Source organism: Mesoplodon densirostris, chromosome 10 (assembly GCF_025265405.1).
Source record: "Mesoplodon densirostris isolate mMesDen1 chromosome 10, mMesDen1 primary haplotype, whole genome shotgun sequence".
NCBI lineage: Eukaryota > Metazoa > Chordata > Mammalia > Artiodactyla > Ziphiidae > Mesoplodon > Mesoplodon densirostris.
The window spans coordinates 77,089,511-77,116,399 of record NC_082670.1 but is presented as its reverse complement, the minus strand read 5'-3'; the positions used below and the strand labels follow the sequence as shown (position 1 = coordinate 77,116,399).

General features: G+C 40.6%; 1 protein-coding gene and 1 pseudogene across 13 annotated transcripts in view; one reads left to right on the top strand and one right to left on the bottom strand.

The window, feature by feature from the left end:
• ERC2 (ELKS/RAB6-interacting/CAST family member 2) overlaps positions 1-26,889 on the top strand; it is a 985,114-nt gene that overhangs the window by 251,365 nt on the left and 706,860 nt on the right. The gene's annotated exons all lie outside the window — the stretch shown is intronic.
• LOC132497519 (adenylate kinase 2, mitochondrial-like) lies at positions 14,158-14,858 on the bottom strand (annotated as a pseudogene).

Sequence of the window (26,889 nt, the reverse complement as noted above, 5' to 3'; positions counted from 1 at the left end):
AAGTATGATACCCAGAATTATGGCTTTCAAATGACATTTTAAGGAGGCCTGGAGCTCCCAGAAGGTGCTTTAGGGATCCCTGCAATGGAGTGGGTGGGCTCCAGGCCTTTCCTCTCCTCCCACCCCATCAGTCAGAATAGATCCACTTTCTTCCACTTCTTTGTTCTCTACTTGAACCACTCTCCCAACAGGTGTTTGCATGGCTGGCTCCTGCTCATCCTCCAGGTCTTAGCTTGAATGTTTCCTACTCTGGGAGTTCTTCCCTGATCACTAGATTAAAGTTAAGGGGTAGCTAGTGGGAAGCAGCCGCATAGCACAGGGAGATCAGCTTTGTGACCACCTAGAGGGGTGGGAGGGAGTCTCAAGAGGGAGGGGATATGGGGATATATGTATATGTATAGCTGATTGACTTTGTTATAAAGCAGAAACTAACACACCATTGTAAAGCAATTATACTCCAATAAAGATGTTTAAAAAAAAAAGAAAGTTAAGGGGGATGATAACAGGGAAAAATAAAGTACCTTAACTGATACTACAGTTCAGAGCTAAAGAATTAGAAATTTGACCACATGTTCAGCATGGCTCTGGATCATAAATTTCCCTCCCTCATTATCTCCATCTCAGCATCCATTTATTGCTGTTGTTTGTACAGCACTTACCTTCTGTATATATTTGCAGTTTTTAATTTGTTTCTTTTCATATTTCTTCTGTCTCTCCTACCAGACAGTAAGCCTCATGATGGCAGGGACAAATCTGTTTTACTTCCACCCTATCTCTAGGATCTGTCACACTGTCTGAAACATACTAGATGCTCATCTTTATCATAATGTGTGTCTGTGTGTGATGTAGAATGTTGTTTGGGAACAAAACAAACTTTTACTGTTAAAATGGAAGTTTTAAAGCCAATTATCTAGAACAGAAGAAATGGAATCCAGCCCTACTCACTCCGTGCGGGTTCACACCAAAGCTGGAGTTCTGTGCACAACCTCTGAATCATGAACTATAGCAGATGCTAATTTTGCCTGGCTCAGACCCCCTGGCCTCCCATTTACTGGGCAGGTGTGCCCATCTTCCAGTAGCTGTGGGTGCTGCTGCCAAGACTCATACCTGTGATCTTTCCTAGAGGTGTGCCTTCATGTGGCTAGAGTTGCCTAACTTCCTCCTGTCCAGAAGTGTCCAGGCAGCCCCCACGCAGTGACTAACTAGAGCAGAGTTACAGAAGCTCAGCTTCCTGGAGTCAAGTGGGGTAAATTCTGGGGCAGAGTGGATTCCCCAGAGCTCCTGCGGGCTTAGGCTTAATTTTTTTCTTTTTTAAAAAAATAAGATATAGCACAATATGATATTCGGTTTCAGGTGTACTACATAGTAATTTGACATTTGCATACACTATGAAATGATCACCACAATAAATCTGGTAACCATCTGTCCTCATACAAAGCTATTACAATATTATTGATCATATTCCTTTTGCTGTGTGCTCTATCCCTGTGGCTTATTTTATAGCTGGAGGTCTGTGCTTTTTAATTCCCTTCACCTGTTTCACTTCTACCCACCTCCCCTGTGGCAACCATATTCTCTGTATCTATGTCTCTTTTCGTTTGTTTTGTTTTTTGGATTCCACATATAAGTGAGATCGTATGAGATCATCTCTGTATGACTTATTTCACTTAGCACAATACCTTCCAGGTCCATCCATGTTGTTGCAAATGGCAAGATTTCACTTTTTTTGGCTAACATTCCATTGTATATTTATACCACATCTTCTTTATCCATTCATCTATTGATGGACACAGGTTGCTTTCATATCCTGACTATTGTAAATAAAGTTGCAATGAACATTGGGGTGTATATATCTTTTTGAATTAGTGTTTTTGCTGTTTTGTGTGTGTGTGTGTGTGGGGTAAATATCCAAAAGTAAAATTGCTGGATCATATGGCAGTTCTATTTTTAATTTTTTGAGGGGCCTCCATATCATTTTCCACAGTGGCTGAATCAGTTTACAATTCCACCAACAGTGCACAAGGGTTTCCCTTTCTTCACATTCTCACCAACGCTTGTTATTTGTTTTCTTTTTGTTGATAGCCACAGGAGTGAGGTGATACCTGACAGGAGTGAGGTGATACCTTCTTGTGGTTTTGATTTGTATTTCTCTGACGGCTAGTGATGTTGAGTATCTTTTCATGTGTCTGTTGGCCATCTGCCTGTTTTCTTTGGAAAAACGTCTGTTCAGGTCCTCTGCCCATTTTTAAATCAGGTTGTTTTTTTGATGTTGGATTGTATGAGTTCTTTGTATATTTTGGATATTAATCCCTTATCAGATATATCATGGGCAAATATCTTCTCCCATTCAGTAGGCAGCCTTTATGTTTTCTTTTTTTTAAATAGTTATTTGTTTATGTATTATTTATTTTGGCTGTGCTGGGTCTTAGTTGTGGCACATGGGATCTTCATTGCAGCATGTGGGCTTTTTTTTTATTTAATTAGGGTATAATTGTTTTACAATACTGTGTTAGTTTCTGCTGTAGAACAAAGTGAATCAGCTATATGTATACATATATCCCCTCCCTCTGGAGCCTCCCTCCACCCATCCCACCTCTCTAGGTCATCACAGAGCACCGAGCTGAGCTCCCTGTGCTATACAGCAGCTTCCCACTAGCTATCTACACATGATAGCGTATATATGTCAGTGCTACTCTCTCAGTTCATCCCACCCTCTCCTTCCCACCCTGTGTCCACAACTCCATTCTCTACATCTGGGCCTCTTCTCGCACTGCAAATAGGTTCATCAGTATAATTTTTCTAGATTCCATATATACGCGTTAATATATGATATTTGTTTTTCCTTTTTCTGGCTTACTTCACTCTGACAGATTCTAGGTCCATCCACCTCACTACAAATGACACAATTTCGTTCCGTTTTATGGCTGAGTAATATTCTATTGTATATATGTATCACATCTTCTTTATCCATTCCCCTGTTAATGGACATTTAGGTTGTTTCCATGTCCTAGCTGTTGTAAATAGGACTTCAATGAACATAGGGGTGCGTGTGTCTTTTTTTTTCACATGTTTATTGGAGTATAATTGCTTTACAATGTTGTGTTAGTTTCTGCTGTACAGCAAAGTAAATTAGCTATACGTATATATATCCCCATATCCCTTCCCTCTGGAGCCTCCCTCCTACCCTCCCTATCCCACCCCTCTAGGTGGTCACAAAGCACCGAGCTGATCTTCCTGTGCTATGCAGCAGCTGCCCACTAGCCATCCATTTTACATTCACTAGTGTATATATGTCAGTGCTACTCTCTCTCACTTTTCCCATCTTCCTCTTCTGCCCCTGTGTCCTCAAGTCCATTCTCTATGCCTGCGTCTTTATTGCTGCCCTGCCACTAGGTTCATCAGTACCGTTATTTTAGATTCCATACATATGTGTTAGCATACAGTATTTGTTCTTCTCCTTCTGACTTACTTGACTCTGTATGACAGACTCTAGTTCCAACCATCTCACTACAAATAACTCAATTTCATTCCTTTTCATGGCTGAGTAATATTCCATTGTATACATGTGCCACATCTTCCTTATCCATCCATCTGTCGATGGACATTTAGGTTGCTGCCATGTCCTGGCTATTGTAAATAGTGCTGCAGTGAACATTGTGGTACATGTATCTTTTTGAATTATGTTTTTCTCAGGGTATAATGCCCAGTAGTGGGATTGCTGGGTCATAATGTAGTTCTGTTTTTAGTTTTTTAAGGAACCTCCATACTGTTCTCCACAGAGGCTGTATCAATTTACATTCCCATCAACAGTGCAAGAGGGTTCCCTTTTTTCCACACCGTCACCAGCACTTACTGTTTGTAGATCTTTTGATGATGGCAATTCTGACTGGTGTGAGGTGATACCTAATTGTGGTTTAGATTTGCATTTCTCTAATAATTAGTGATGTTGAACATCTTTTCATGTGTTTCTTGGCCATTTCTAGGTCTTCTTTGGAGAAATGTCTATTTAGGTCTTCTGCCCATTTAAAAAAGTTCTTTTTATTTACTTATTTTCATTTTTGGCTGCATTGGGTCTTCGTTGCTGCATGCAGGCTTTCTCTAGTTGAGTCGAGTGGGGGCTACTCTTCACTGTGGTGGCTTCTCTTGTTGTGGAGCATGGGCTCTAGGCATGTGAACTTCAGTAGTTGTGGCATGCGGGCTCTAGAGCTCAGGCTCAGTAGTGTGGCACACAGCCTTAGTTACTCCATGGCATGTGGGATTGTCCCAGACCAGGGATCAAACCCATGTCCCCTGCGTTGGCAGGCGGATTCTTAACCACTGTGCCACCAGGGAGTTCCATTCTGCCCATTTTTTGATTGGGTTGTTTGTTTTTTTTGTTATCAAGCTGCATGAGCTTCTTGTATATTTTGGAGATTAATCCTTTCTCTGTTGCTTTGTTTGCAAATATTTTCTCCCGTTCTGAGGGTTGTCTTTTCGTCTTGTTTATGGTTTCCTTTGCTGTGCAAAAGCTTTTAAGTTTCATTAGGTCCCATTTATTTATTTATTTATTTATTTATTTGCGGTATGCGGGCCTCTCACTGTTGTGGCCTCTCCCATTGCGGAGCACAGGCTCCGGACGCGCAGGCTCAGCGGCCATGGCTCACGGGCCCAGCCGCTCTGCGGCATGTGGGATCTTCCCGGACCGGGGCATGAACCCGTGTCCCCTGCACCGGCAGGCGGACTCTCAACCACTGCGCCACCAGGGAAGCCCGGTCCCATTTATTTATTTTTGTTTTTATTTTCATTACTCTAGGAGGTGGGTCAAAAAGGATCTTGCTGAGATTTATGTCAAAGAGTGTTCTGCCTATGTTACCTTCTAAGAGTTTTATAGTGTCTGGCCTTACATTTAGGTCTTTAGTCCATTTTGAATTTATTTTTGAGTTTTGTTTTGGTATTAGGAAGTGTTCTAATTTCATTCTTTTACATGTAGCTGTACAGTTTTCCCAGCACCACTCATTGAAGAGGCTGTCTTTTCTCCATTGTATATTCTTGCCTCTTTTGTCAAAGATAAGGCGACTGTATTAGTGTGGTTTTATCTCTGGGCTTTCTGTCCTGTTCCATTGATCTGTATTTCTGCTTTGGTGCCAGTACCATATTGTCTTGATTACTGTAGCTTTGTAGTATAGTCTGAAGTCAGGGAGCCTGATTTCTCCAGCTCCATTTTTCTTTCTCAAGATGGCTTTGGCTACTTGGGGTCTTTTGTGTTTCCATACAATTTGTAAAACTTTTTGGTCTAGTTCTGTGAAAAATGCCATTGTTAATTTGATAGGGTTGCATTGAATCTGTAGATTGCTTTGGGTAGTATAGTCATTTTTATAATATTGATTCTTCCATCCAAGAACATGGTATATTTCTCCATCTGTTTGTGTCATCTTTTATTTCTTTCATCAGTGTCTTACAGTGTTCTGAATACAGGTCTTTTGCCTCCTTAGGTAGGTTATTCCTAGGTATTTTATTCTTTTTGTTGCAGTGATAACTGGGATTGTTTCCTTAATTTCTCTTTCTGATCTTTCGTTGTTAGTGTATGTGAATGTGAGAGATTTCTGTGCATTAATTTTGTATCCTGCTACTTCACCAAATTCATTGATTAGCTCTAGTAGTTTTCTGGTGGTATCTTTAGGATTTTCTATGTATAGTATCATGTCATCTGCAAACAGTGACAGTTTTACTTCTTTTCCAATTTGTATTCCTTTTATTTCTTTTTTTTTCTCTTATTGCCATGGCTAGGACTTCCAAAACTATGTTGAATAATAGTGGTGAGAGTGGGACCCTTGTTTTGTTCCTGATCTTAGAGGAAGTGGTTTCAGTTCCACCATTGAGAATGATGTTTGCTATGGGTTTGTCATATATGGCCTTTGTTGTGTTGAGGTAGGTTCCCTCTATGCCCACTTTCTGGAGGGTTTTTATTATAGATGGGTGTTGAATTTTGTTGAAGCTTTTTCCAGCTACTGAGATTATCATATGGTTTTGATCCTTCAGTTTGTTTATATGGTGTATCACATTGCTTGATTTGCATGTACTGAAGAATCTTTGCATCCCTGGGATAAATCCCACTTGATCATGATGTGTGATCCTTTTAATGTGTTGTTGGATTCTGTTTGCTAGTATTTTGTTGAGGACTTTTGCATCTATGTTCATCAGTGGCATTGGCCTGCACTGTTTTCTTTTTTTTCTTGATATTTTTGATTTTGGTATCAGGGTGATGGTGGCCTCGTAGCATGAGTTTGGGAGTGTTCTTCCCTCTGCAATTTTTTGAAGAGTTTGACAAGGTTAGGTGTTAGCTCTTCTTTAAATGTTTGATAGAATTTGCCTGTGAATCCATCTGGTCCTGGACTTTTGTTTGTTGGAAGGTTTTAAATCACAGTTTTAATTTCAGTGCTTGTGGTTGGTCTGTTCATATTTTCTATTTCTTCCTGGTTCAGTCTTGGAAGGTTGTACTTTTCTAAGAATTTGTCCATTTCTTCCAGGTTTTCCATGTTACTGGCATATAGTTGCTTATAGTAGTCTCTTATGATCCTTTGTATTTCTCTGTTGTCAGTTGTAACTTCTCCTTTTTCATTTCTAATTTTATTAATTTGAGTCTTCTCCCTTTTTTTCTTGATAAGTCTGGCTAATGGTTTATCAATTTTGCTTATCTTCTCAAAGAACCACTTTTTAGTTTTATTGATCTTTGCTATTGTTTTCTTCATTTGTTTTTCATTAGTTTCTGCTCTGGTCTGTATGATTCCTTTCCTTCTACTAACTTTGGGGTTTTGTTGTTGTTGTTGTTGCTGTTGTTGTTCTTTTTTCTCTTATGGCTTTAGGTGTAAGGTTAGATTGTTTGAGATTTTTCTTGTTTCTTGAGGTAGGATTGTTTTGCTCTAAATTTCCCTCTTAGAACTGCTTTTGCTGCATCACATAGGTTTTGGGTCATAGTGTTTTTGTTGTCACTTGTTTCTTTATTTTTTTGATTTCCTCTGATTTTTTCAGTGATCTCTTGGTAATCTTGTAGCATATGGTTTAGCCTCCATGTGTTTGTGTTTTCTACAGGTTTTTTTTCCATGTAATTGACATCTAATCTCATAGCGTTGTGGTCGGAAAAGATGCTTGATACAATTTCAATTTTCTTAAATTTACTGAGGCTTTATTTGTGACCCAAGATATGATCTGTCCTGGAGAATGTTCCATGTGTACTTGAGAAGAAAGTGTATTCTGCTGTTTTTGGATGGAATGTCCTGAAGATATCAGTTAAGTCCATCTGGTCTAATGTGTCATTTAAGGCTTGTGTTTCCTTATTAATTTTTTGTCTGGATTATCTGTCCTTTGGTGTAAGTGGGGTGTTAAAGTCCCCCACTATAATTGTGTTACTGTTGATTTCCCCTTTTATGGCTGTTAGTGTTTGCCTTATGTATTCAGGTGCTCCTATGTTGGGTCAATAAATATTTACAATTGTTATGTCTTCCTCTTGGATGGATGCCTTAATCATTATGTAGTGTCCTTCCTTGTCTCTCATAACATTCTTTAAAGTCTGTTGTGTCTGATATGGGTATTGCTACTCCAGATTACTTTTGATTTCTATTTGCATGGAATATCTTTTTCCATCTTCTCACTTTCAGTCTGTATGTGCCCCTAGATCTGAAGTGGGTCTCTCGTAGACAGGCTATATATGGGTCTTGTTTTTGTATCCATTCAGCCAGTCTGTGTCTTTTGGTTGGAGCATTTAATCCATTTACATTTAAGGTAATTACTGATATGTATGTTCTTATTACCATATTCTGAATTGTTTTGGGCTTGTTTATGTATGTCTTTTCCTTCTCTTGTGTTTCCTGCCTAGAGAAGTTCCTTTAGCATTTGTTGTAAAGCTGGTTTGGTGGTTCTGAATTCTCTTAACTTTTGCTTGATTGAAAAGGTTTTAATTTCTCCATCAAATCTGAATGAGATCCTTGCTGGGTAGAGTAATCTTGGTTGTAGTTTTTTCCCTTTCATCACTTAATATATTGTGCACTCCCTTCTGGCCTGCAGAGTTTCTGCTGAAAGATCAGCTGTTAACCTTATGAGAAGTCCCTTGTATGTTATTTGTTGTTTTTCCCTTGCTGCTTTTAATATTTTTTCTTTGTGTTTAGTTTTTGTTAGTTTGATTAATATGTGTCTTGGTGTGTTTCTCCTTGGGTTTATCCTGTATGGGACTCTCTGTGCTTCCTGGACTTGATTGACTATTTCCTTTCCCATGTTAAGGAAGTTTTTGATTATAATCTCTTCAAATATTTTCTCAGTCCCTTTCTTTTTCTCTTCTTCTTTGGGACCCCTATAATTCGAATGTTGCCACACTTAATATTCTCCCAGAGGTCTCTGAGACTGTCCTCATTTCTTTTCATCCTTTTTTCTTTATTCTGCTCCTCAGCAGTTATTTCCACCATTCTATCTTCCAGTTCACTCATCCGTTCTTCTGCCTCAGTTATTCTGCTGTTGATACCTTCTAGTGTATTTTTCATTTCATTTATTGTGTTGTTCATCACTGATTGGTTTGTTCTTTAGTTCTTCTAGTCCTTGTTAAACATTTCTTGCATCTTCTCCATCCGTGCCTCCATTCTGTTTCTGAGATTCTGGATCATCCTTACTATCATTACTCTGAATCCTTTTTCAGGTAGATTGCCTATTTCCTCTTCATTTATTTGGTTTTGTGGGTTTTTACCTTGTTCCTTCATCTGCAAGGTATTTCTCTGTCTTCTCATTTTTTCTAACTTACTGTGTTTGAGGTCTCTTTTTCCTAGGCTGCAGGGTCGTAGTTCCTCTTTCTTCTGGTCTCTGCCCCCAGTGAGTGAAGTTGGTCCAGTGACTTGTGTAGGCTTCCTGGTGGGAGGGACTGGTGCCTGTGTTCTGGAGGGTGGAGCTGAGTCTTTTCCCTCTGATGGGCAGGACCGCGTCAGGTGGTATGTTTTGGGTTTTCTGTGAGCTTAGTATGACTTTAGGCAGCCTGTCTGCTGATGGGTGGGTTTGTGTTCCTGTCTTGCTTGTTGTTTGGCATGAGGTGTCTAGTGGTGGGGGCTGCAGGCAGTTGGGTGGAACTGGGTCTTGGATTCGGATGGAGGCCTCTGTGAGAGCTCTCACTGTTAATATTCCCTGGGGCCAGGAATTCTCTGGTGGTCCAGCATCCTGGACTCAGTGCTCCCACCCCAGAGGCTCAGGCCTGTCTTCTGGTTGGGCAGCCACGACCCTGCAAGCTACTTGTCGTGGCACTAAAGGGGATTAAAGAAGAAAAAAAAAAGACAAACAAAACCCCAGACAAATGGTAAAAGCAAAATCAAAGATTGAAGACCAGAAACAAAGAAAAACGCCCAAAAGGAACAAAAACAGGACCAAAGAAAACAAAAAAGAGAACACCACACAGACAAAAGAACCCCAAAACGAAATCAAACAATTAAAAACAAAACTAACAAAAACACAAAACAAAAAACAAAACCAAAGCAGAGTGCCAACTGAAGAATAAAGCAAAGAAAACAAAAGAAACAGACAAAAGTGATTAAAAGGAAAAAAACCACAGGACAACAGAAGAGCAAAGTAAAAATAGAAATATAAAAGATTAAAAATATATTAAAAAAGAAAAAAACAGAACAGAAAAGCAAAGTAAAAATAGAAATATATAAAAAGATAAAAAATATGTTTAAAAAATCCCCAAGGACTACATAAAAATAAAAATTTTTAAAAACCCCAAAAAAGAGAACCAGCAACAGAACAAATCAAAACATAATAAAAATAATAGTAGTAATAATGTTTTCCTGGGGTCTCAGCTGTCAGTGTCCTTGCCCCCACTGTGAGCCACAGCCCACCTCTGCCTCCCCAGGAGGCCCTCCAGTGCCTAGGCTGGTCTCTGGATCTGCTGTGGGACTTGTGGGGACAGCTTAGACTCTGATCTGGCCCTATTCCCACATGTGCTTGCCCCCAAAGTCCACAGCTGCCAGAGCTAGACTCTTTTCATTTGTGTGAACACTCGGTGTCCACTCAGATATTCCGTAGACGCAGGGTCTACCTAGCTGATCACAGGGATTTAACCAGCAGGTTGTGCAACTGATGGAACGAGTTTTGCTCCTCTTCCTTAGTTGCCCCACCCCGGGGGCTTGTCTGTGGTTTTATCCCCACCTCTGCATGTGGGCCACCCACAGGAGTTTGCTACCAAGGCTGCCCTGGAGCACTTGGGTCTGCCCTGGTGAGGACAGGGCGTGGAGGTGGTTATGGCTCCTTGGATCATGGGAGCCCTGGCGGTGCCAGGTGTGCAAGGAAGCCAGCGGCCATGGGCTCAAGAGATATGACCCTAGTCGGAGCCTTTTCTAGTGCCTGGTGGAAGTCGCTGAAGGCCAGCCCTGTCTGGGCTCTTTCTAGTGCCCAGTGGTAGGCGTGCGAGGGCCAGCCCTGGCCGGGTTTCTTTTAGCGCCCGGCGGCAGGCGCGTGAAGGTCAGCCCTGGTAGGACTTTTTTTATTGCCCGGCTGCATGTTTGTGGGGAGACAGAGGCTACAGTGGTGGCTCCGTGTGACTCAGCATTAGTGCCCTGCTTTCATCGCAGTCTGGTTTTCCTTCATAGGCATTCCCTGTTGTGGATTTCCTCCCTCCCGTCCCCTCAGGCCATCTCCCTGCAGCCAACAGCAGTCCTTGCCCCAGGTTTGCTCTTAATTACCACGCACCAGCTCCCAGCCCCTGTGTGCACTGGTGGACACACGTCCCTGCCTGGGGCATGCAGGACTGTGGTATGGAACGTCTGTGTAGTTTTCAGTCTGTCCCGTCTGCCACAGATCGGTTGCTTCAACCTCCTCTGACAGCCTCAAATGTTTCGCTTCTGTCCCAACCTATTTTGCCATCAGTGAGGGGGCTTCCCCGGATGTGGGAATCTCTCCCCTGCTTTATTTCTCCCCTCCACCCCCCAGGGTGCAGGTCCTGTCCCTCTTCCTCTCCTCTTCCTTCTCCCTTCTTTCTTTTGTCCTACCCAGTTATGCGGGGATCTTTATAGTCCTTTCTGGTGTCCAGGGTTTTCCACTAGTGTTTAGCCAATGTTCTGTGGGAACTGTTGCATCTTTAGATGTATTCCTGATGCATCCGTCCTCCTACTCCTGTGCTATCTTGGAACCCCCTGCATGCCGGCTTTTTAGTTGTGGCATGTGGGCTTCTTAGTTGAGCCATGCAGACTCTTAGTTGCAGCATGCATGTGAACTCTTAGTTCCCCAAACAGGGATCGAACCCGGTCCCCCTGCATTGGGAGCATAGAGTTTTACCCACCGGGCCACCAGGGAGGTCCCGTTTATGTTCTCTTGGTAGTGTCCTTTGCTGTGCAGAAGCATTTAGTTTAATGTAGTCCTATTTGCTTATTTTTGTTTTTGTTTTCCTTGTCTGAGGAAACAAAGCAAAAAAAATATCGCTAAGATAGATGTCAAATAGTGTACTGCCTATATTTTCTTCTTGGAGTTTTATGATATCAGGTCTTACATTTAAGCCTTCAATCTGTTCTGAGTTTATTTTTGTATATGGTGTGAGAAAGTAGTCCAGTTTGATTAGTTTGCATGTAGCTGTCCAGTTTTCCCCACATCATTTACAAGGCTGTCTTTTCCCCATTGTATATTTTTGCTTCCTTTGTCATAAATTAATTGACCATATAAGCATGGGTTTATTTCTGCACTCTCTATTGTGTTCCATTGATTTACATGTCTGCTCTGGTATCAGTATAATACTGTTTTGATTACTGTAGCTTTGTAGATGTAGGTTGCAATTAGGGAGCATGATACTTCTAACTTTGTTCTTCTTTCTCAAGATTGCTTTGGCTCTTCAGTGTCTTTTGTGTTTCCATACAAATTTTAGGATTATTTGTTCTAGTTCTTTGAAAAATGCTTTGGAATTTTGATAGGGCTTGCACTGAATCTGTAGATTGCCTTTAATAGTATGGTCATTTTAACAATATTCAATACAGTCCATGAGTGTGGCATATCTTTCCATCTGCTTGTGTCATAATCAATTTATTTCATCCCTGTCTTAACAGTCTTCTAAGGACAAATCTTTTACCTCCTTTTTTAGGTTTATTCCTAGGTATTTTATTCTTTTTGATGCAATTGTAAGCGAGGTTGTTTTATTACTTTTTCTTTCTGATAGTTTGTTAATGAATACAAATGCAACAGATTTCTATATATTTTGTATCCTGCAGTTTTACTGAATTCATTTATTCTCATAGTTTTTTGGATTTAAGATTTTCTATATATATTATTATGTCATCTGCAAACAGTGACAGTTTTACTTCTTTCTTTGTAATTTGGGTTCCTTTTATTTCTTTTTCTGATTCCTGTGGCTAGGATTTTCAGTACTATGTGCCTTGCTTAACTAAGACTCCTGATACTATGTTGAATAAAAGTGGCAAGAGTGGGCATCCTTGTCTTGTTCCTCAATTAAAGAGAATGCTTTCAGCTTTTCTCTGTTGAGTATGATGTTGGCTGTGGGTTTGTCATATATAGACTTTCTTACATTGAGATATGTTTCTTCTATACCCACTTTGTTGAGAGTTGTTACCATAAATAGATGTTGAATTTTGTCATAAGTTTTTTCTGCATCTATTGAGATGATCATATGATTTTTAGTCTTCAGTTTGTTAATGTGGTGTATCACATTGATTAATTTGAGGATATTAAACCATTGTTGCATCCCTGGGATAAATCCCTCTTGATTATGGTGTATGATCCTTTTAATGTACTGCTGAATTCCGTTTGCTAATATTTCATTGAGGATTTTTGCATCTATGTTCATCAATGATATTGGCCTATAATTTTCTTCTTTTGTGAAAATCTTTGTATGTCTTTGGTATCACAGTGATGCTGGCCTTGTAGAATGAGTTCAGAAGCATTCCTTCCTCTTTAATATTTTGGAATAGTCTGACTAGGATAGGTGTCAGCTCACCTTTAAATGCTTGGTAGAATTCACTTGTGAAGCTGTCTTGTCCCAACTTTTGTTTCTTGGGAGTTTTTTTTAGAAGTAACTGATTCAGTTTCATTACTGGTAATCTGTCTGTTCATATTTTTTTATTTCTTCCTGATGCCATCTTTGGAGATTGTATGTTTCTAGGAATTTATCCACTTCTTCTAGGTTATCCATTTTATTGGCATATGATTGTTCATAGTAGTCTCTTAATCCTTTGGATTTCTGTGGTGTCGGTTGTAACTTCTCTTTCATTCCTCCCTCCCTCCCTCCCTCCCTTCCCTACTTCCTTTCTTTTTTTTTTAACAAACTTTTAACATACTTTATTGATTTAGAGGCCAAACAAGGCATCATTTGGACAGTTAAGAAAGGCACCTCATTGAAAATAATACATCACAATGCTGTTGAGTGATCCCAGTCACAGGATATGAGGATGAAAGGGACAGTCTTTAGATAATGTTGCTTAGGACACTTGCTCATTTATTAAAAAGGGTTCTTTCACATGACATGGATGGAGGAAGGCAAGAGAGTAGGAATGTGGCATATGCTGGGTGGCTGCCAAGAGCTTACCCACGAGAGCAGGTGGGCTGGTAAATCAGTGATAAGTTGGGAGGGGAGTGAGACCAGCCTGCCCCACCTGCCCCATGACTCCAGTAAACCTGATGTGCTGAGCCACTGCTCTCATGTACACACTCCATATCTCTTTCAAATGAGGAGATGACTTTTTGATCTCATGGTATAGGGAACCAGGGTTAGTAGTTAACTCCTGCCCTATTCCAAGCTACAGGGCAGACAGGACCACAGTGTGATTTCCTGCATTCCTGGGCTGGCATGAGGTTCTGATAAAAGCTGAGGTCTTAGGGCACTGGATTTAAAAAATACTGTTAACCAGTCTGGAGTAAATGAAAACATGATTCCTTGGAAATAATACTGCCTCTCCCTGTTTCTATTTATACCCTCCAGTCAGTGTTCTAAAAAATTAATTTTTCCCTTTGCTTATACTTTTTAAGACTTCTACTCCATGTAAAAGAAATCGCTTCACTACAGCACTGCTGCTCTTCCCATTCTCCTCTTGACCCCTCACCACTCCTCCCTCTCCATCCTTACCCTGACTACCCCTGCCCTCTGCCCAGTATCTAAGAGCAGGGATCATGCCGTGGAGTGATGAGCAGTGGTGCAGTCTTGGCCTTCTGTTACTAGGATGTAGCTTTGGAGAAGGCTGCTAGGATGCTTGCAAACATGACATTGGGGGTCTGGGATGCATCAGTGGCAGAGTGGATCCCCCGTTTACTGTAGTAAACCAGTGGGGTTGTCTGAGTGTGGTAGGCCTCCAGGCAGATTTTTAAGGCCTTCTCATTATCATCTGATTGGTGGACCAAGGGTTCCCTTGTGATATCATCTTTCATGGGCACCTTTGGGAGGTTGAACTCCTTGTGGTAGGAATGGCCACTCTGGGGGTGAATCTGTCATCCTGTGATTCTCCAGATCAGCAGAGAGTCTGGAATGCTGAATTCAGTCACAGAATCAAGCTTCTGTTTCCTCTTTTCCATGAGATCATCAAGCATTTCTGCCTGCCTCACAGTTCAAGGGAAGCCATCTAGAAGAAAACCATTTTTGCATGGAGTGGTCTCCAAATTCTTCTCAGTGCACTCCACAACCATTCCATCTCTCACCAGTTTCCTGGCATCCATAGTTGCCTTCAGCTTTTTCCCAGCTCTGAGCCAGAAGCCACTATGGCCTTCAGAATGTCTCCAGTAGCCAAATGGCAGACACAGAAGTTTTCAGAGAATTTGGGTGCCTGGGTACTCTTGCTGGCTCTGGGCGGCCCCAGCAGCACAGACTGGATGCCTTTAGGACACTCTTGGGCCCATTTGGCTCTGGGCACATTGGGAGCCATGGTTGCCAAAGCCTGTCACTCTCTCTTTCATTTCCGATTTTATTTATTTGGGCCTCTTTCATTTTTTTCTTGATGAGTCTGGCTAAAGGTTTATCAATTTTTATCAATTTTATGTTTTCTAAGAACTAATTCTTAGTTTTATTGATTTTTTTTCCTATTTTTTTCTTAGTCTCTATTTCATTTGCTTCTGTTCTGATCTTTATTATTTCCTTCCTTCTACTAACTTTGGGTGTTGTGTGTTCTTTTTCTAGTTCCTTTAGGCATAAGGTTAGATTGTTTATATGAAATTTTTCTTGTTTCCTGAGGTAGGTCTGTATTGTTATAAATTTCCCTCTTAGATTTGCTTTTGCAACCCATTCATTTTGCATCATTGTGCTTTCATTTCCTCTTTTTTTTTTGCGGTACACGGACCTCTCACTGCCGCGGCCTCTCCCGTTGTGGAGCACAGGCTCCGGATGCACAGGCTCAGCGGCTATGGCTCACAGGCCCAGCCGCTCCACGTCATGTGGGATCCTCCCAGACTGGGGCACGAACCTGCGCCCCCTGCATCGGCAGGCGGACTCCCAACCACTGCGCCACCAGGGAAGCCCCTCATTTCCTCTTTGATTACTTCAGGACGCACTAGTTGTTTAGTAGCATAGTGTTTTGTGTTTGTGTTTTTTGCAGTTTTTTCCTTGTAGTTTATTTCAAATCTTATACCACTGTGGTCAGGAAACATGCTTGATATGATTTCAGTCTTTTTAAATTCATTGAGTTTTGTTTTGTGGCTTAGCCTGTGATCTATCCTGGAGAATGTTGCATGTGCACTTGAAAAGAATGTTTTTCTGCTGTTTTTGGATGAAATGTTCTTTATGTGTCTGTTAATTCCATCTGATGTATCATTTAAGATCAGTGTTTTCTTATTGATTGTCTGGATGATCTGTCCATTGATGTTAGTAGGGTGTTAAAGTTCCCTACTAATTATTGTATTACCATCAATTTCTCTTTTTATCTCTGTCAATATTTGCTTTATGTATTTAGGTGCTCCTATGTTCAGTGCATATATATTTACAATTGGTGTATCTTCTTGTTGGATTGATCCTTTTATCATTATATAATGCCCTTCTTTGTCTCTTGTTACAATATTTGCTTTAAAGTCTGTTTTGTCTGATATAAATATAGCTACCCCAGCTTTCCTTTTGTTTACATTTGCATGGAATACTTTTTTCCATCCTCTCACTTTCAGTCTCTGTGTGTATTTAGCTCTGAAGTGAGTCTCTTGTAGGCAGCATATAGATGGGTCTTGTTTTTATCCATTCAGCCACTCTGTCTTTTGATTGGCAAATTTAGTCCATTTACAATTTAAAGTAATTCTTGATAGGTACTTAATTATTGCCATTTTGTTGATTGTTTTCTAGTTGTTTTTGTATTCTTTTTAGTTTTCTTACACTTATTTTGCTCTCTTCCCTTGTGATTTGATGACTATCTTAAGTGTTTGGATTCCTTTCTCTTTTTGTGTGTGTTTCTATTACAGTTTTTTGGTTTGTGGTCACCATGAGGTTCATATAAAACAGTTTATATATATGGGGTTAAGTTGATGATCTCTTTAGTTTGAATGCGTTCCAACAACCCTGTGTTCCTTCCAACCACATGTAATGTTTCCGACATCATATTTTATATCTTTTTATTTTGTGTATCGCTTAACTACTTATTGTGGATATAGATGTTTTTTGTTACTTTTGTCTTTTTGCTTTCCTACTAGCTTTATAAGTGGTTGATCTACTACCTTTACTGTATGTTTGCTCTTACAGTGAGATTTTTTCTTTCATAATTTTTATATTTCTAACTGTAGCCTTTTCTTTTCCACTTAAAGAAGTCCACTTAACATTTCTTGTAAAGTTGGTTTAGTGGTGCTAAACTCTTAGGTTTTGCTTATCTGTAAAACCTTTTATCTCTTCTACAAATCTGAATGATAACCTTGCCAAGTAGTGTATTCTTGGTTGTAAGGTTTTTCCTTTCATCACTTTGGATATATTGTGCCACTCCCTTCTGATCTGCAGAGCTTCTGTTGAAGCATCAGGTGATAGTCTTATGGGAGTTCCCTTGTACATAACTAGTTGCTTTTCTCTTGCTGCTTTTAAGATTCTCACTTTAATTTTTGCCATTTTAAAATGTGGCCCTCTTTGGGCTCATCTTGTTTCGGACTGTCTCTGCTTTCTGGACTTGGATGTGTTTCCTTTCCCAGGTTGGGGATGTGTTCAGCTATTATTTCTTCAAATAATTTCTCTGCCCCTTCCTCTTAATCTTCTCCTTCTGGGACCCCTACAAGGCTAATGTTAGTATGCTTGATATTGTCTCAAACTATCATTTCTTTGATTCTTTTTTCTGTTCAGCTTGGGTGATTTCCACTACTGTGTCTTGCAGATTGCTGATCCATTCCTCTGTATCATTTAATCTGTCGATTTCATCTAGTATATTTTATTTTTATTTATTTTATTTTTGGCTGCATTGGGTCTTCATTGCTGTGTGTGGGCTTTTCTCTGGTTGAGGTGGGTGGGGGCTCCTCTTCGTTGTGGTGCGCAGCCTTTTCATTGTGGTGGCTTCACTTGTTGTGGAGCATGGGCTTTAGGCACACAGGCTTCAGTAGTTGTGGCACGTGGGCTCAGTAATTGTGGCTCATGGGCTCTAGAGAGCAGACTCAGTAGTTGTGGCTCATGGGCTTAGTTGTTCCGCGGCATGTGGAATCTTCCTGGAGCAGGGCTTGAATCCGTGTCCCCTGCATTGGCAGGCGGATTGTTAACCACTGCGCCACCAGGGAAGCCCTCATATAGTATATTTTAAAATTTCATTTATTGTATTTGTCAGCTCTGTTTGGTTCTCCTTTATATTTTTAAACTCTATTGACATTCTCACTGTGTTCATCCATTATTCTCCCCCTTTTTAAGAATTACCTTGAACTCTTTATTGGATAGATTGCATATCTCCACTTTTTAAGTTTATTTTTTCTGGCTTTGTCTTGATCCTTCATTTGGAACATATTTCATTGTCTCCTCAATTTGCCTAATTCTCTGTGTTTATTTCTATGTCTGAGGTAGGTTTGTTTCATTTCTCGATCTTGGAGAAATGCAGCAGAAATGTAGAAAACATCCTGTGAGGTCCAGCAGCATGCTCGCCTCTGGTCATCAGAGCTCTATGCTGTAGGGTGCCCCCTTTGTGGCCTGCACATACCCTTCTGTTTTGGCAGAGCCACCTTACTCATCATGCTGGTAGACGGGGTGGGCCCCTGGCTCGGTTGGCTACAGGGCCTTGCCTCATGTGGTGGCTGTGGGTCTGCCCGTGGGCAGGGTAGGCTTTCTGTGCCATTGGTTGCATGGCCTTTGGAGCCTGGTGTTGGTGCCAGACTTCTGGTGGGTGGAGCGGGCCCCCACATGGTTGGGTGTGAAACCTGGGGGGCCTGGTGCTGATGCTGGCCCACTAGTGGGCGAGGCCAGGTCCTGGTGTGTCTAGGTGCACAGCCTGTGGGTCATAGAGCTGGTGCCAGCTTACTGGTGGCTGGGTAAGACCCCAATGCTAATAGGCTAGAGGGAGGATTCCAGACTACTGCTTCTGTGCTGGGACTTGAAGTGTGTGAGATTTTGCTCATGCCCTCTGAGAGCTGAGTCTGTTTTCCATAACCCTCCATCTCTCCCAAACATAAGCCCCACTGGTTTATGAAGGCAGACATTCTGCAGGTTTAGCTTCCCAGTGTAGGAGCCCAGGGTGGGGTTTGGACACCTTGTTCCTTCGGGAGGTCCTCTAACATTGTGATATTTTTCCCATTTGTGGGTTGCCTCCCTGGGGTTGTGGGTCCTGACTAACCGTGTCTCTGCCCCTCCTACTTGTTTCATTGTTCTTCCCTCTTTATATATATATTTAGTTGTGGAACATCTTTTCTCCTAGTCTTCAGGTGGCTCTCATAGACACTTGCTCTGTAAGTAGTTGTAATTTTGGTGTGTTCATGGGAAGAGGTGAGTTCAGGGTTTTCCTCCTCTACCATCTTGGCCTGGATCAGGCTAGACTTCCTATACAACAAAATCCTTGCTCAACTTTCTTCTCTACTTCATATGGGTTTCCTCCCTCTCTTATGGGTTCCTCTCTGAACTCTCCCTTAAGAAATCACTTACATAAAAGTCCCTGTCTCAGACTATACCTCTTAGGAATCTGACCTAAGATATAGAAATGGACTAAGGTAAATGACCTGGGTACTGCTGAGATCACCTGACACTGTGTCATATAAGAAACAGTGGGTAGAATAGGACTCTTTAGTAAGAAAGACTTTGGACTGGGAAGCTGTCATCCTGGGATAAGAACCTGTCACCATGGAAGAGGAACCTGATTTGTTCTTTTCTCCTTGAAAGAGTAGAACAAACGTCTGTATATAGAAGCTTCAGAGTCATGTATGCCACCTCAGTGTGGAAAGAACTGTCTAATAGGGGATTCCAAAGGTTAGTAAAAGATTAACCATACTATATTAGTTTCTATTGCTGCCATAACAAACTAGCACACATTTAGCACAACACAAATTTATTAGCTCATAGATCAGCAGTTCTGGTACATCATAGCTCAATTGGATTTTTTTTGTGTGTGTGTGTGGTATGCGGGCCTCTCACTGTTGTGGCCTCTCCCACTGTGGAGCACAGGCTCCGGACGCGCAGGCCCAGTGGCCATGGCTCACGGGCCCAGCCACTCAGCGGCATGTGGGATCTTCCCGGACCGGGGCACGAACCCGTGTCCCCTGCATCGGCAGGTGGACTCTCAACCACTGCGGCACCAGGGAAGCCCTCAATTGGATTTTTTGCTTTGACTCTCATGAAACCAAAACCAAAGTGTGCTCCTTTCTAGAGGTTCTTGAGATCAATATGCTTCCAAGCTTGTTTAGGTTGTTGGTCAAATCTAGTTCCTTGTGTTTGTAGAACCAAGGTCCCCATTTCCTTGTTGGCTATTAACTGGGGACCATCCTCATTCCTTGGAGGCCCCTTCTGGTTCTTTCACATGGCCCCTATATCTCAGAACCAACAGTGGTGCATTGAAACTTTCTCATGCTTAGCAGTCTCTCTGGCTTCCCCATCTGCTACTTCTGTCTTCTGCCTCAGTCAGAGTAAGTTCTGAGCTTTGAAAGGGCTCATGTGATTAGACTGGGCCCACCCAGATTATCCAGGATAATTTTCTGATCTTAATATCTATAACCTTAATTACATCTGGAAAGCCCCTTTTGCCATGTAATATAATGTATTCACAGGTTTTGGAAATGAGTGGACATCTTTGTTAGTGGGTGTTATTCTGCTGACTGTAGTTTGCCCTCTGCCCCCTACAGAATCACGTCCCTTCCAAATAAAAAATACATTTGCCCCATCCCAAAGTCTCAAAGGTCTCATCCCATTACAACATCAACTCAGAGTCCCCAAATCTCATCAGTTCAAAATTCCCATCATCTAAATCGTCTAAAATTATGTACGGATGAGGCTCTTGGTATAATCTATTATGTACAACTCCTGAGGCACAATTCCTCTCCATCAGGGGACGTATGAAACTAAAACAATTTATCTGCTTCCAATAGACAATGATAGGTCAGGCATAGGATAAGTTACAGACGTTCCAGGTTAAACAAGGGAAAAATGGAAGGTAAAAGGGAGCTACTAGGTCCAAGGCAGTTTCAAAATCCAGCAGGGCAAACTTCACTAGGTTTCAAGGCCTGGAAATAATCCTCTGTGGTTCTTGGTTCCACGTTAAAAACCTATCGCATCCGTTTTTCTCAGGCGCTCTCCCATTCAAGTACTAACCAGGCCCAAAGCTTGCTTAACTTCCAAGATCAGATGAGATCAGGTACATGGGTAGAGGTGAATGACCAGGTTGCTGCTGAGAGCACCCAACATTGTGCCATATAAGATATAGTGGATAGAATAATGACTGCTGAGTAAGAAAGACTTTGGACAAAGAAATTCTCATCATAGGAGAGATGGATCCTGTTTTCTTCATGTTCCCAAATGAGTAGAACAAAGGCCATTGTATATAAGGTTCAAGCAGAAGTATTTCAGCTCAGAAAGAGTCCTCTGGTAGATTTCTTTTGGAGTCCAAAAATGGTTAAAGACTGACCACCCACCTGTACTTTTCCATGAAGATTTCCATAGTCCTTCCCTCATCAGGCCTGGATGCTTACTTCTCATTCTCTCCTATTAGCATATTGTTCAGAACTGGTGAGGGCCTAACAGGGGACTGAAAAAAAAAACAGAAGTCAGGTTCAGTTAGCTGTTAAAACCCTAGACATTTGCAGAGTGTGAAGGAAACACAAATAGCAATCTAAACCAGGTGTTATGTTAGTAATTAAGGGTGTGAGTTTAAGAGTCAGATACCTTGGTCACACTCTCAAGTTTACTAGTTCTGTGATCTTGGGCATATTATTTAACTCTCTGAGTTTGGGTGTTTGCAGCTTTGTCATGGGGGTGGTAACTCCTACCTATAGGGGTGTTATGCAGATTCACCCAGGAGCTAGACGGGAGGCATGGAGCTTGGCATATGGTAAGCATTCTGTAAATGGTGGCTGCTGTTATTGTGGTCTGGTAATCTAGTTATGTATTCCCTCTTCCACTAGACAGTCAAGTTCCTTGAGACCTGACATGTTACATAGTCACTGTGTTACATCTATCTTATTTTAAATTATTTTTTATTTTTTTAATAAAAATTTTTAAAATTTTATTTTCTTGAGGTGTAGTTGATTTATAATATCATATAAGTTGCATGTATGCAATTTTTAAAGGTCATACTCTGTTTATAGTTATTGTAAAAATTGGCTATACTCCCTGTGCTGCACAATATATCCTTGTAGCTTATTTATTTTATTCTTTGTAGTTTGTAGTTTGTGGTTTGTAGTTTGTACTTTGTACTTCTTAACACCCTACCCCTATCTTGCCCCTCCTTGTTACGTTTATCTTTGATATCTCTGTATTGTTTATCATGTATTAGGTCCTTAGTAATTATTGAATTAAATAACTAAACTTTAATATTTAGTTTATTTGGGACAAACTTTATCCCAAAAAACTTTGGACATCGCTAACACCACTGGCCAAATATTTGAAAGCTGGCATCTCATTCTATTAATTTCTATTGTTCCCAGGATCATAGGGTCCAAAGGAACAAGATAAATCTGTCAAACAATCTTTAATGCAGATTTAGCAAAAAGTCAGTTATATATCAAAACAAATTAAGGGAATTGTGTATGTGCAGAGATTCAGATGGTATGGTCTTATGTGCCCAAATATCCATTTTTTGTGAAGACTAAAAAAATAATTTAACAGTAAGTTTACTTCGCTGTACAGTAGAAACTAACACAACATTGTAAAATAACTCTACCCCAATGAAAAAAAACAGTAAGCTTATATCATTTTTACATATTTCCATGGAAACTGCTTTCCCATCTCTCTGGAATTTGAAGTCTTCTGTATAAGACCAAGATCTTCATGAGGACCTAAATGGCCTTACACAGCCTGTCCTCTTCCTAGCCCTAACCTCTTGGGCCTCATCTCCCAGCACCCTCTTCATCACTCTCTCCACTCCCAACAGCACTGTGCAACTCTTCATCTCCCGAAACCTCTAGGCATGATATCACTTCCACTGAGAATGCTTACACTGGAGTGTAAGGCAGGTATATTCTGTGTTTTACCTGGCACATAGTGGTCCTTAAGTATTTCTTGAATTATTCAGGCAGACCCAGTGGTGACGATAGCCAGTATCAGATCACAGAACAAGTGGCAGGGAAGGCGTTCTGCCAGGCTTCATTCTCTAATATACTTTCAGGAATACTAATAACCATTCAGGGGCAACAAGAAAAATAAGGATGAGTTTCAGTGATTGAGAGTGAGCTGAGTGCCAGCCCAGCCAAGCACTACACATGCTTACCTCAGCTCAACTTCACCATCCTGAGTATAGGAAAACATTCAGGCATTTGCCTAAGGTCACACGCCTAGTAGATGGAGTGGACAGGATCCGTTTAACTGTAGTGGATGAATTTTAAAACTTTTAAGAGCTTTCCAAATAGTGAGGTTTCATTTTTAACTTTTGTTATTGTTTTATTATGTGGGCAAGGAATGTGTCCTATATCACTTCTGCCTTTTGGAATCCATTTGTGATTTTTCTTGGTGGTCTGGTATGTGATCAATCTGTTTAAATATTCCATGGAATCTTGAAATGGAAATCTATAGGATCCAAAATAGAATTGTCTATTAATTCAGTCTTACTAATTATATCACTTAAATCTTTTATGTAGTTATTTTTTAGTACTTGATCTGTCAAACATTGAGAATGATGTTAGTATTTGTAAGCAACTGTTTTTTATCCACTTCTGTGTGCCTAACCATGTTTGCCATTTGTTTTAATATCTAATATGGATATTAGTACCAGACAACTGTTATTGAGAGTAAGTTTCTGTATATTTTCAAGTACTCAATAAAAGATTGAGAAATGGAAGACTGAATCAAAGGAAAATTACGGAGATGGCTACAATGAAAGAAGCCAGTGGAGATAAAGGTGTCACCTTTAAATATCAAATCAAAGCCAAGTGGTGAAACATGGGCAGTAAGCGTGGTGGTTAGAAGCAGAGACCCTGGAACCAGACTTCCTGGCATAAATCCCAGCAGTGCAGTTCAGTAGACTGGGCAAGTTATTAACTTCTCTATGCTTCCATTTCTTGGTGTGAAAAATGGTGAAAATAATAGTACCTACCTAAGGAGGTTATTGTGATGATTAAACAAGTTACTATTTATAAAGTGCTTAGAAGAGTGCTTAGCACATAGCAGTGTATAAGTATCTATTAGCTATTATCATCCTTCACATCAGACTCCTTTTGGTCCAAAGGTATTCTAGAACCACCAGGCGTATAAGTATAATGTCAGTTGTACTGTTTCATTCAATGTGTCTATATTAATTAAGCACTTACTCTTGGCAGGCAGTATGTTAGTTACTGGGAGTATAATGGACATACAGGGTCCCTATGCTCATGGAATTTACCACTCAGTGGTGAATACAGACATGAAGCTATTAATTGCAGCCATATCCAATGATATGAAGAAAAGGTACACAGTGCTATGAAAGTCTAAATGAGGGTGGAGGAGGATGTAGACTAGTCTGGAGGGTCAGGTAATGGCTCTTCTGTGACATATTTGTAATCTTCGGCTTTAAAATAAATTACCCCAAACACTTAGTTTCTTAATACAGCAAATGCTTTTATCTTATAGATTCTGTGGGTCTGGAATATGGGAGTCACTTAGCTCAGTGGTTCGGGCCCAGAGTACCTCAAGAGGTTGCAGTCAAGCTGTTGGGTAGGGCCACAGGCATCTGAAGGCTTCACCGAGGCTGGACAGTCCACTTCTACAATGGCTTATTCACATGACTGTTGGCAGGAGGCCTCAGTTTCATGTCATATGGGCCTCTCTTTAGAGCTTGAATGTCCTCATGATGTGGCAGCTGGCTTCTCCCAGAACAAGTGGTCCAAGAACGTGAGCAAGAAGGATGCCATAATGTCTTTTATGACCAAGCCTCAGAAGTCACACATGTTACTTCTACTATATTCTTTTGTTAGAACTGAGTTATTATTAAGTCCAGTCCACAGCCAAGGGGAAGATATTTAGGCTTCACCTTATAAAGGGAATATACAAAATTTGTGGACATATTTTAAATTACCACACAAGGAGATGGCTAGATTGATTATTGAAGATATTCTAGACCAGGGGTTGGCAAACTTTATGTACAAGGCCAGGTAGTAAATATTTCTTGCTTTGTGAGGCCATATTGTCTCTGTTATAACTACTCAACTCTGCCATGAAATGAAATGAAAACAACCATAGACAGTATGTAAGTGAATGGATATAGTAGTGTTTCAATAAAACTTTATTTACTAGAACTGATGGTGGGCTATAGTTTGCTGACCCCTACAGATACAAGAGATGAAAAGGGTAGAGGGTTATTTCAAGCAGAAGAAGCAGAATGTTTCATAAAGAACAGAATTATTGGGCACTTAAGAGTAAAGGTACCAAAAAAAGGTTTTTTTTCATGTACTAGGTGGTTTACTACAAAATTGTTCGTAATAGAAAAAAAGAATAGAGAACACTTATTTCCACACATAAATTCTAAAAACATAAATATTGTTGATGTAGAAACCAAAATGCAAAACCTTTGTGCAATAGGGACAGCTGTCATTTATGTAAAACAATGTACTCTGTTGTTAGATTTTACTATTTATGAGGACATACATATGTAATAAAAGCACAGAATATGCATGAGAAAGACACCAACTTTAGATGATGGTTTCTCTCTAGAAGAATGGAAGTGGTGAAGGTTGTGGAACTTAAACAGGTTCTGTTATATATTTATGGTTTAAAATTTTTTTTTAATTGTGATGAATACACATAACATAAAATTTACTACCTTAACCATTCTTAAGTGTACAGTTCAGTAGTGTTACGTATATTCACACTGTTATGTAACCAATCTTGAGAACTTTTTCATTTTGCAAAATCGAAACTCTGTACCCGTTAAACACCTCTCCATTTCCCCCTGCTCTCAGCCCCTGGCAATAATCATTCTACTATCTGTTTCTATGGTTTTGACTACTCTAGATCCCTCCTATCAACCATACAGTATTTGTCTTTTTGTGACTGCTTTATTTCACTAAGCATAATGTCCTTGAGTTTTATCCATGTTGTAGCAGGTGTTAGAATTTCCTTCCTTTAAAAGCTGAGTAATACATTGTATGTATACACCACATTTGATTATTCATCCATCTGTTGATGGACACTTCAGTTGCTTCCACCTTTTGGCTATTCTGATAATGCTGCTATATGAACATGGGTGTACAAATCTAAAAAAGAGTTTTGATGAAAGAAATGATCAGTAAATCATTGTGCAATATAGCAGCCTGAGCAAATATAGTAGCCTGAAGGTCTTTTTTCCTTCCATTCTCCCACAGCACATTCCAGTCAGACTTTCACTCACACTATCCACCTACTGGATAGTCAAGGTTATTAATGCCCTGCATGTTGCTAAGTCCTGTGGTCTTTCCTCTGGCCTCATCCTATTAACTGCTCAGCAGCAATTGATAAGGTGGTCATTCCTGCATCCTGGGCTTATTTTCTTCACTTGATTTCCAGGATGCTACTCTCCTGGTTCTTTTCCTACCTCTATTTCTTCTCAGTCTCCTTTGCTGCTTCCTCCTCACTTCTCAGACCCCTTAGTGTTGGATTGCCCCTGGTCTCAGTCCTCTGATTTCTCTCTCCTCTCTATGCTTAGTCCCTAGTTGGTTTTATGTAGGCTCATTGCTTTAAATGCTATCTATTCACCGATTTCAAATTTGTAATTGTAGCTTTTACTTCTCCCCTCACATCCAACTCATCTATTAAACCGCCTACTCAGCATCTCCACTTGAATGTCTAATAGCATCACAAACTTAACACAGGCAAAACCAAACTCTTGATTCCCATAACTCCCACTTCTCCTCCCCAGTCTTGCCTATGTTGGTATTCCACCTCCATTCTTCCTATTGCTCAGGCTAAAAGCCTTGAAGCCATCCTTTACTTGTCTTTTTCTCTAATCCCAGGCAATCTATCAAGAAGTCAAGTGAGCCTCACCTTCAAAGCATATCCAAGCTCAATTCCTTCCCATTGCCTCCACTCTGTCACTGTGGTCCAAGGTTCTGTCATCCCTTGCCGGGGTTATTCTAGTTTCTTCTTACTAGGCCCTATGGTTCTTCCCTTACCTCCCTCCTCAATCCAAAACCATACTTCAGTCCAATAGCTGAAGTAATCCTTTATGAATGTGCATCATATCCATATCATGGTTTGTCTTTCCTCAGAACCTTCCAGTGGCTCCCCATTTTTCTCAGAGTAATACCAGTATCCCTACAATGGACTCCAAATGTATACCTATCTTCCCATCATCCCCCACCCCTGGACTTCTCCGACTGACTACTTTCCCCATCCCTTATGCAGCTCTAGCCATGTACATAAATATTTACTATTCCTCTGCC